Source organism: Ciconia boyciana, chromosome 10, assembly GCF_034638445.1.
Source record: "Ciconia boyciana chromosome 10, ASM3463844v1, whole genome shotgun sequence".
Classification (NCBI taxonomy): Eukaryota; Metazoa; Chordata; class Aves; order Ciconiiformes; family Ciconiidae; genus Ciconia; species Ciconia boyciana.
Window position 1 is genome coordinate 895,266 of NC_132943.1, and position 9,057 is coordinate 904,322.

Below are 9,057 nucleotides of genomic sequence, written 5' to 3' on the forward strand. Positions count from 1 at the left end.
TGGCGGGGTGGTTTGCCGATTCCGAGTTTCAGAAAGAACAACTCCAACTTTCCAACTGGCTCCCCTGCGGCGAGGAGAGATCCGTTCAGAGGGAAGCGGAAACACTGCGGTGAAGTGAAAGCGGCTTGTGCAATGCCTGGCGGTACCAGCACAAAATGGGTTTGTAGCCTCTTTGTCCAGGCCATAGCACACTGCTGGGTTTCCTCCTTTTCTTGACATGACTCTGAGATTTCGTTTTTTTGGACCAGTAGCCATGAAAGCAAGTTTGGAAGATAAAAACAAAACCAAGTGCTAGACAAACAGCGCCTAGGTCTGCTGGGGTACTTGAAGTGAAAGCCTTGAGCCATGAACTCAGGCAGGACAGGTACCTGCATTAGCGTTTGCTGTGAGCTAGAAAGCTTCACTGACCGCCTGTCATGCAGAAATTTGTTTAAATAGGCTATATGTACTGCTGCGAGAGTAAGAAGTGGGGAATCCCAAGTGTGGCGTTAATGCACTGAATATACTTTGTTCCTGTAGGTCCCAGACACCAAATACACTTACACAGTACATTTCTGCTGGTGCAAACAGATTTACAGCAGCGTTTTGTTTAAGCTTCCTGAATTCTTTCCTTTTATACCTGACTACATCCAAAGAAATAGGAAGCACATAACTTCCCCGTGTCCTTGCATTCCAGCTATCTTTCTTGGGGTAACGCCCCTAGGAGGGTACCCTTCCTCTTCCCCCAGCTAAAGACCCGTTATCCAGGGTCTAACTGTCCGTGTTTCTACTGTGTAAGGGCCTGACCAGCAGAGCTTCCTAGAGAGGGAAAGCTACCTTCCGCGGAGGATTTTGACACTTCAGCAACTTTGAGCTCAAATTATTATCAAAAGTGTCCAAATTTGCAAGAAAATAAAATTAAAAAAAAAATCACTTAGAATCACTTCAAAATAGGCTATTTCGTACAACAGAGTATAAGAAATTACTGTCAGAATTATTAAAGGAGGAAACTTAGAAAACAAACAACGCTGCAACAACAAGGACACAAGCATGTGAATTTTGGTAGGACCATTTTTTTCTTTTTTCTCTACACTAAATTCTAGCAAATGTGCACAGCTTTCAGAGGATGGGGTGGACCCTGCTCCCCACCTCTCCATCCCACCCACTGCAACACTTTCCTGGGTATTCCCACCTCGGCCCACCGGTTAGGGAAAGCCAGTCTTGCCCCAACCCCTCCGGCAGCCGTCTGTCAGACTCCTCGGGGGGGAACCTTCCCCTTTGCCCAGGCCCCCCAGCACGTCCCTAGGCCACCAGCTGCCCTCTGCCCCCTGCACATCCCGCTCTGCGACTCTCCTTCCCGACACTCCATCCGCAGGGTGTACCCCAAAGCAGCGTTTGCAGTCCTGCCTGTGGGGTGGCTGCAGAGTGGGGGTACCCCAGCCCTGCCGGCGGGGCACGCGGGGCAGACCCCGGCTGTTTGCTCGAGGCGGCTGCTCCTTCTGCATGCTGAGGATGGCAGCCCGGCCATGAATGCATTAGCAGGAGAGTTCAACCTTTCATTCTCAGCCTGATTAATGCATGGACAGATCCAGATTTTTGTAAATATATACTTCTGCATGTGCTCAGCTCACGGAGCAGGGGGCCTGAAGCCTGTTCAAAATAATTATTTAATATTTGAGGTACTTGACAGCTCACCTCAGCTATACATTATTTTCTTCATCTCCTGCCTGAAAGGCTAAAACCGTTAATAAAGATATCATGAGTGCTGGTTCTATAGGATGAGTTATAGGCGTGCAATCGTGGACACCTTTGTTTGCCGGTGACAGTGGACATTAGCACCAAAGGCAACTTTCCTCTAATATTTGCACGAGCAGGACCGGGCACACATGTGTTAGTGAACAGCAAATACGAGGGGACCGGGACATGGCTGACCTATATTGCCAGCGGGAATTGAGATAGATGTCTCCAAACACTGCTCCGGGGATGTCTGGCTGGCTGCAGGCACACTCCACCCTGTCGAGGCACTCCTGCAGCTCCTTCCCTGTGCAGCACCTGAGGCGATGCAGAGAGCCTCGCAGGGGCTCTGCTGCCCGCTCCCCCCTCCCAGCGAGCCGGGGACCTGGAGTTCTGGTGTGCAGAGACTCTTCTCCCACCCTTTGATTTTTTCCCTGACATCCAAGCGATGTTGGACTTGCAAGCTGAAGCTTGCAAAAGTGTGTGAGTAAGGCAGGATGTAAAGTCTGGGGGCAGTTGCTGCAGGTGGGGAAGAAAGGCCTGGTTGTTCCCCGAGTACGGGTAGCCCATCGCCACAAGTCTGGTAAAATAAGCTTGTAGCGTTGCTCGTCTTTATCAGTGTAAAATCAAAGATAAGAGTCTCCCTTCTGAGTCTCCACTTGCTCCTTCATCTCTCTTTGAGGGATAATGTTTTACTGTTTGGGGACTAAAGCTGCTGGGTAAATATATTTAAATGAATCACTTCGTGTATTAGTTTCTGTACACAATCTTTTAAGAAAAGAGGGACATTTTCTTCACTATACGGGTACGTGTTTGGTCCTAACTCCTGTGTCATAGCGTGGCGGGAGCAGCTCCCCATTCGTGTGTGAAGCAGGTAGGTGCGTACATCTGGTTTCTCTTGCTGTCTGCACAGCATCGCTTTTCTAGCACAAAGGGAATATTTAGGAGTTTGTAATTTTTTTTACCATACATATTTCTGGGAAATGCTCTTGAAATGTTTTGGTCATTGATCTTGCTAATCCCTTCAACTAGGACGTTGGCAGAAATTAAAACTAGCAGGGAGTTCAAAAGGGTTAGTTAACAAAACTGAAATGATTTGTTTTGGATGCTTTTTCCTCAGTACTTCCCCCTCTCTGGTGGTGAGCAAAGGTTTGAAACCCCTCTATGATATACTAGAGCCCCGCACAGTCCCTTGGAGCAGCCCGCGCTGCGAGCATCCCCCCGGGAGGAGATGCTGTCCTGAGCGCTGCGGGCAGGGCAGGGCAGGGCAGGGCAGGACGCCTCTGCACAGGTACAGAAAGTGCTGCTCCGCCTGAACGCGGCCCCAGCTCCACCGACATTGAATTAACTCTTCCCTTTGAGTTACCTCTTTCATCTCCTCTGGAAGACACTAGGCAGTGCTTCCTCTGTATCCTCAATTTCTCATGCGATATGTTAATATTTAAAAAGCACTGTAATTGGTAAAGCAACTGATAGCAGCAAATGTATATTCCTTATATAGTAGTTTAACATGAGTGGTCACAGAAATGGATTGATCTAAAAAAACCTCCCATGAAATCCGGGGTAACCAGGCGGTCATCGTGCTCGACAGTTCTGTCCTGAGAATGAGTGACGATGTTTTGGTAGTTTGATGGCCATGAAACGATATGTCATGTAAAGACAGCAAGCATGATTGCCATAAGGCAGTCTGTCATTGTCTTGCTGAGCAATTCACATGCACGATGCATAAGAAAGTAAAAATAATCAGTAATCTATTGCAAGCCAAGGAAAGTAATCAGTAATACGTAATGCACTCTCTGTGGACTTGCCAGTCAAAATGGTTTCCTAAGCCATTTCAAAAGCCCATAGGTTATTTAAAAACTAATTCCTGGTCTTGTTCCTGGCGCGTCCAAAATCAAGTCCCAGGTGTCCCCATCACACACCAGTGCCCGTAGGAACGAACAGGCACATGAGGCTGCTGCTGCCGACCCTGCTGCTTAGAAAGGAAGAAGCAAATAACCAGGAACTGATATTTTGAAGTTGTTCTTCGTCACAGCAGTGATAATAAACTGAGAAACTGATCCCTCCCACGCAGGTTGGTCAGGACTAGGTCTGGCATTGTAGGCCACGGACATAGCGCAGGAGGATTTATTTGGATGGTACGGGGAGGCAGCGGGGCGCGAGGGCAGGCTGCCTCCCTCCCTTTCACGGAGGAAAAAACAACTGCGGATTCGGGAGACTGAAGCAAAACCAGGGCCACAAGTTTCCCTTCGCGGCCAGCCCAGGCGGCCGGCTGAGGCGGCGTGCCTCGCTGAGGCGCTGCCTCGGGAGCCCGCCAGCTTCGCGCCCTCTCCTCGGGCGTCGGCTGGGGTGGGCTGATGACACAGCCCTGGTGCAAGGCCTTGGGCGGACAATACCGCTTCTCTTGCAGTAGCGCGATGCAGCTGCCTGGCTTCCCTCGCAGGGCCGGGGGGGATTTCGCGGGAGGCTCTCAGGGTTTGGAGGACTCGGGGGTCGCTCCGCACAGCTTTGGGGCCGTGCCGGTGCACCCCGCTTTTGAAGGGGAAAACGAGGAGCGCTTCAGCAAGCGGCGGCCGGGCGAAGCGTGCCGGTGCCGGTGCCGGTGCGGTGCCGGTGCCGGTGCGGTGCCGGTGCCGCCGGGCGCCGGCCGAGAGCCGCCTTTCCCCGCCGCCGCAGGGTGGCGCTTTTTCCCGCCGGATCGCCTCAGAGGCGCGGGCAGCGCGGAGCTGCCGGCCGCGGCCTTCAGCGCGGAGGAGCGGAGGGCTCCGGGCGCTCCCTCCACGCCGCCGCCAGACCCGCTCCCCCCCCGCGCCCCGCGGTAACCGATGCGGATGCGGGGGTGAGAGTGAAATGCTTCCCCCTCCCCGGGACTCCGGTGTTGTCCCCTCCCGCGGGGCAGGACCCGCTGGCAGGACCCGCTGCGAAGCGCGGGCCCCGAGGCAGGGCTGTGCTCCCGCAGGGCTCCCGGCGGGTGGGACACTGCCCGCTCCCAGCCTGCCCACGCGCGGGGCGCTCGTGTGCGCAGCCCGCAGCGCAGCGTCGCGTCCTCGCAGCCTGCTCCTCGTGGGAAGGTCTGCCGGCGCGTCCGAGTGAGTCAGCCAAGGTGAGCCGCGCTCGGCAAGTACGGAAATGAAATACCGTTCCGTATGTTTTATTAGCGGTGTCAGAAAGTTTTGTAGCAGAGGTGTAATTGCCTACCTGCTTTCTGCAGGACGCTTTTAAATATCTACGTCGGTGCTGTCCTTCCCCATGCCGCTCTACGTGAGCTCTTTCAGGCGTGTTTTACCCACCGAGGCATAAGCACAGCGATCCCGTGCCTCGTCCCTTTGCAGAGGCGTGCCGTGCCGTGCTGGAGCCGGAGCTGCTTCTGTTCCTTTTCAGCCTCGGTCAGGCAGCGGACACAAGGACTCACCCAGCCTGGGAGTGCAAGGACTCGTCACACGCCCCGCGAGGGGTTGGCCCCTCCAAAATCCCCGCGGGAGCGTCCCCTCCCTGCTGCCACCCCGAGCACCGAGCCGACCCCACGCGCGCCCCGCTGGGGTTCACTGAGGGTGATGCTAGAGCAGAGACTGCGGCACCCGGCCGTGGGCTGGGCGGGCTTCCACATTTTGCCTTGCTCTGTCCAAAAATGTTAAACAGTGGAAATGATACTACTTTCCTCTTCTCACTTGTCCCAAGTTTAGCAATCTTTAAATTTTTCTAAGGGTTTAATACAATTTCATTTGCATTTTACGAAGGCTCTGGCTCTGCCAGGAGGCAGATTTGTGGGCTCTCCCAGGTGATGGCTGGTGCCACTTTCCAGTGGTTGGGTTAAAGTGGATCAGGCCATTTTTGCAAAAGTTACTTTCAAGAGAGATCTGAGTGCTAAAGCCGGGTGCGACTCTGTGTGTAGAGCTGCAGTGGCTTATTTCCACGCACAAACAATTGTCGACTCCACATGTCTCCAGCTAATACACCACCAGTGCTTAATGCCCTGGCTCCTTGTCCCCCCATTATTTTCCTGAATTGCACATCCTGCAGATGGAACCAGTGGCATTGGAAATGATGTTCAGTCATCTGTCCAGGATGCTGAGGATTTCTGCCGTTTGTTTAAATCTTCCTGATGTGCACATCTAATGAATTATTCCCATCCTCCAGAGGCTGGCCAAGGTGGAAGAAGTTGATGACCCTGAGGACAGATTTTTTTAAAATGCTTGAAAAGATCTTGAAGCACAAGACCTGTCGCAAGGCATATTGCAAGGAGTATAAGCAGGTACCACAATGGAATTTCAGGAGTCAGAAGAGTTTGTGGCTCTAAGCCGTACGGCCCTTGGCAAGCCCCGTCCTACCTGAACAGGTTTCTCAAAGACCTGAAAGTGATTTGATCTGCAAGTGACTTGAAAATTCATTTGCACAGGCGTTACTAGTGCTGTCACAGTCCTTGGTGCTCAGGGCCAGTGAGCATGGTGAGGGCGGGCAGGAGATGTGCGAGGTGCCGGCTGCGTGGGAGACACACAGCTGCCAGCTCCGCAGCTGCCCGTATCACACGTGCCCACCATATGAAGTCTGCTGCCACGTTCAAATGCCTCTGTCCTCTCCCCAGGCTTCCAGAAAGTTCAGAAATTTGCATCTGTTGGTAAGGAGCCGGGCAGAGTGGCTGCCTGGGGGGAAATCAAGCATTTCAGCTGGCTGGGACTGGAGCTTTTTCAGAGTACACCTGCGTTTTAGCTCAGTTTTTAAACTAAAAGGAAAGGAGAGTCAGGCTAAGAACATAAGGCTTAACGATGTATTTGGAGATGGTCGTTTGCTCTATTTTCCACCTGAATAAATTTAAAGGCACAGCTGAAATTAACATGTCAAATCTTCATTTGAAATGTAATCTACTGTCATGTGGATGCTATCGAATCTGTTAATAATTAGAACCTGGCACCTCAGCTTAAGCGCAGCCACTAATTCAAAGTCATGATGTTTAGCTTACTTCACAGCAGTGCTGGAAATAAGGGCACTGAATTGTCGACAGCAGATCTTTTATATACATTTAAACAGATTTGTTTACCTCTTCCTTAATTAAAGTGAATGTGATTTAGGCACCTAGCTCCCTTTTATGCCTTTGGAAATGTTTTCCTTTAAACATAGTGTTAGCTCCATAATAGAGACTGCTATATGCTAATTGATTTAGTATAATTTAAATTAAACTGAAGTATTTAAGAGCATTTCTCTCTTTTTCTCTTCCTCTGGGTTCCTGACTATTAGCACACCCGCTCTCGCAGAGGAGTCACTAAAAGCTGAGGGAGCGGCTGGTCTGCGTGCCAGCCGGAGGATCCATGCGTCACGCCGCTGTATGTGATTTGCTCGGGTTTTCCAGGAGAACCAAGAGAAGGCTCCTAGTGAATAGCTCCACCAGCCAACAATTCAGCACCAGACAGCACAAACCTGAGGGATTTGTGAACTACTTCCACCACGCAGATGGGAGAAGGGCTGAAAAATGAATGCACAATTATTCCACAGAAGTCCATCAGAATCATAATGAGCATAATTCAGAATAAATTCCAGCTCTGCTCTGAACCCTGAACCCAGTAATTAAATGATCTCTCAATTTTTTAAAGAAGCCTATACCCATTGGGTACTTTTAAATAATACCATAAGTAATGTAAAATAATTATCTTAAAAATGCAGCTGTGCTGCCATGAGTGTTCTCTCCAGAAGGGTTTCAGGTTAGCCAGGATGGCTGAAGGCATTTCCACTAGGGTTGCAAACCCACCGCTATGCTGGAGGTGGCCTCAGATGGGCAGAAGGAGACAGAAAATGTGAAGCCGTAAGTGCAAAGCATGAAAAAACCGTAAGTGCTTAATTTCTCCCTGAGCATCAGAAGGCGTGTGGGAGGAGAGTGGGAGTGTGTGGACTGAGTCACTGAACATAATTTCATGTGTTTGGGTTTTATTTTAATTATCCACACCGGCAGTTTTCAGGAAATCTCCCACCTTTGTGCTCCTCCCAGCGCTCCCCTCTGGGTACCAGCACTGACGCCAGCGTCAATGGGAGGCCTGGGTTAGCATCGCCGCTTTTGCCAGCCTGCTTTCACAGCACATAGCCAGCAACCCGCCTCCTCTCCTGGCCCGAGACACGGGCTGAGCACAACCGCGGCGGCAAGGCTGGGAAGAGACTTATCCTTCAGGTAGTCTGGCCCTGTGCCATTCCAGAGATTTACTTGGAAGGTGAAATTACGGAACGAATGGCTGATTTATTAATCACAAGCACCTCTTCATAAAAAGGCTGCTGTGTTTAATATTAGTCTGCCTTTACAGGTGGTCTTATGCTGCAACTGTGCATGCAGGACATGCAGTGAAGACTTCCATGTCCAAGAGAGAAAAGGATGGATAAGGGTACTGTTCTGTTCCTGAAAGCAAGCACTGCATGTTTGTGTCACCCCAGCCACAGACAGCAACATCCCAGCGACGTCTTTGGTTACAGGTACCACAGAATTACTGAGAAACCCTTTCAGCGAAAGTGCTTTACAAACAGCAAACACATTTCTTCATTCAGGGTGCTGAAAATTATTATGGCCAGCTCTTCCCTTTGCTTTCCCTAACACACCATCCTCTCCTTAGTCGTGCAAGGACCAGATCTCAGGCTGAGATCCAAGTCCTGATACCCCTCATCAGTCAGGGAGGCGGGTGCACCAGCAGCCTCCTGACAGCCCTTCTCGTTGTGGGGCTCCTTGCTGGATGCTTCTTTTCTGTACATTCTCCGCCGGTTCATGAGCCAAAACTTAGCCTGTAAATTCTGGAAATCCCTTTTCAACTTCAGCACAAAAGGTGCAGACCAGTGTCCCAACTGCTGCAGGACCATTCGCGCTGCTCCGGCAGGGACCCGTCTGCCCCGGGAGGGCCGGCAGGGGCAATGCTGCCTGCACGCAGAGCTGCCCTGCAACTCCAGTGGAGAAGGGGCTGCCCATTCCTGCAGCACCATCTGATGCTGCCCCTTCTCGGCTTGTATCAAGAAATCTGGCAAGATGTACCTTTCCTTTGCCTAGCTTTCCTGTTAACCCTTTCGCTGAGGGGAGAGAACCAGTGGGAGCCGTGGAGGAAACCAACAGCTTCCACAGTGGCAACTTCTGACTTTAGAGGGGCTGAGCTGCAGAGGATAAATGATGCTTTTGTTAAAAAAGCATCATTAAAAAAGCCAGAAGATTAGTTATTTTCGGTTGCAAAGTCAAACACTTTAAATTTCAGAAATACCAGAGTTACTTTGCCTCTTGGTGGGGGACTACCAAGACATATGTAACTCATTGCAGGGCTGGGGGAAGGGGAAATACCATTAATTAGGATCTGGAAGTCTGGGGAGAGACTAGGAAATTTGTACAAA

General features: G+C 51.0%; 1 long non-coding RNA gene across 1 annotated transcript; it reads left to right on the plus strand.

Annotated features, from left to right (window-relative positions):
* The first annotated feature begins 4,435 nt into the window (after positions 1-4,435).
* LOC140657777 (uncharacterized) lies at positions 4,436-7,201 on the plus strand. The gene is made up of 3 exons (XR_012044484.1): positions 4,436-4,816; positions 5,851-5,965; positions 6,946-7,201. It is a non-coding gene; the product is annotated as an uncharacterized lncRNA (long non-coding RNA).
* Positions 7,202-9,057: the final 1,856 nt, after the last annotated feature.